The following is a 2,165-nucleotide window of genomic DNA, read 5'->3' as shown; positions in this document are numbered from 1 at the left end:
TTACACGTGCTTGATTGTATAAATAGGGACTGAGCTTCCTCACCAGTGACAGCAGCCTGGCTGCCTGGGCTCCACTGGGACTTTGGAGGAAAGATGTCCGACCCTGTGCAGACACTCATTGTATTCTTAATGCACATGGGCAGAATTTGGCTTCTCTTTTCTGGTGTTGTGTTAGTGAAAAGGCTTCTCTGCCCTGGGGACATGCAGGTAGCTGCATGTGGGAAAAGAGCACACCCCAAAAAGCCCAGAAGTTCAGGGCTCTAAACACTTGCCAGCAAAAACATGGAGAGAATCATCAGGTCACCCAAAGCCCAAGTGCTTTCAGCCACATCCACATGCCGTGTCCCACCAGACTGATCTATGGGGCCTTCCTCTCTGCCCTGGGTTTCCATTTCATGGAGCCGTGCTGGTTGCTGGGAGCAAGCATCCTGGGGAACGGCTGCTGCAACATCCCAGCATCTGAGAGAATGCCTGGGTGAGCAAGAACTCCTGAGGTTGCACGAGTGCCACTGTCCTGTGCGTGGATGCCATTGCCCTTGGCACCACCTCCTGCAGGCAGCAGGAGTCCAGCTGCAGCTGGCCATGGCTGTGAACCCTCCTGCTATGTCCCATAGCAGCAGCTTTCTCTGGAAGCTGTGCTGTAGAAATTAGGCAGGCTTTTAGTTGAGTAATATTGTGTCATTTGGAGCAGCTTTCAGAAATTATTCCTGCCCTCCAGTTGACTTTCAGAGCAATCTCATGGAGAGGCAAAAAGCCACGGGCAGAGCAGGGATGGCCGGGAGCTGCCGGAGCCTCCAAGCTGTGGCTGCAGCCCCATGCTGCTGCGGGGCTGGTTTTGTTAAATTCTTCCATCAGTAGCCCCTGTTTAATTGCTTGTTAGCAACCTTTTGCCCTCAGCATGCACGACCTCTCCCCAACACACGCACCCATGTAGGAGGGCTCTGGGACCCCTCTGCCAAACCCTACAGCACCACTGCGGCTGTGCAGCACCCAAAGCAGAAGCTGGTTGAGGTTGCCAGGATCCATCCCAAGGAGAAGGGTGGCTAATTTCAGAGCCGGCAGCGGATGGGCGTAGCTCCTGTTGAACACCAGCCATCTCTAAACCCCCGTGAAGCTTCTAGCAGGTTCTGAAAGCGTGAGCAGTTGCCGAAACGCCCATCCTCCCGAGGCAGAAGGTGGCGATGGCTCTGCTGGCGTTCGCCTGAGGGATGCACGGACGCTGCGGTGACTCGGGAAAGTTGTCCTGGATTCATCTGTCACCAGAGAAGGTGGGGAGGTCCGGGATGGGCGTCCCATGCTGGGAGGGAGGAGAAGTGGTTGTGCCAGTGCAGCCACCAGCGCGGCGGGCGGGATCCCCGCTCCGCTCTGCTCAGCGTGACCGATGGCTATTGGCTATTCCGGAGATGGTTTCCATGATTTTTTAATTTTTTTTTTTAAAAAAAAAAAAAAAAAAAAAAAAAAAAAAAAAAAAAGTTGAACAATTCTGGATTCATCCCCATGTGGAACGGGAAAAATTTTGAAATCTTGAACATTTTTGAGGGCTCAAAAACAATTTCCCACCCAGTTATAGCCACCAGTCTCATCAGGATGTGTTTGAAACCACTCCAGCAGGAGCTGAGCAGAGCTGGTCTCAGCTGGATACCACTCTCGACGAGAAATGCAATGGTCAGGGGTCATGTTTCTTCAGAAAAAAAAAAGTATCTTCAATAGCTCAGGAAGTTATTAGTGTCTGCTAACAATAAGAGCTTTGGATTGATTCAATAGATACTCATTTTAATTGTAAAATGCCAGTAATGAGAAATGTGCCATCCAATGACTCATTTTTCCCTTGTAAAAATTATTGGACGTTTTTATTAGTTTTACAAATGACAGGACCTCGTATTTCTGAGAACACTTTATACAAGCCTTGCACAAGCCCACTCTCATAAAAGCGTGTCTGTGGTGACATCCAGAGCCACAAGAAGGGGAGCGGTAGAAAGGCCCAAAGTGGTGAGGACAGCCCACAAGTGGAACTGGCAGGACTGAACCCCAAGAGGGTGGGAAGGGGTGGATACAGCGCTGGAGACATGAGGTTCGGCGCTGCTTCCCAGCAGAGCCTTTCTGGAGAGGCACGGGACAGGGGATGGGTGCCAGCGGGCGCCCGGCGGTCAGCCTGCTGCAGAGCC

Source organism: Centrocercus urophasianus, unplaced genomic scaffold, assembly GCF_019232065.1.
Source record: "Centrocercus urophasianus isolate 14NV4802_14NV808 unplaced genomic scaffold, USGS_Curo_1.0 seq_43, whole genome shotgun sequence".
Lineage (NCBI taxonomy): Eukaryota > Metazoa > Chordata > Aves > Galliformes > Phasianidae > Centrocercus > Centrocercus urophasianus.
This window is presented reverse-complemented; position numbering follows the sequence as displayed.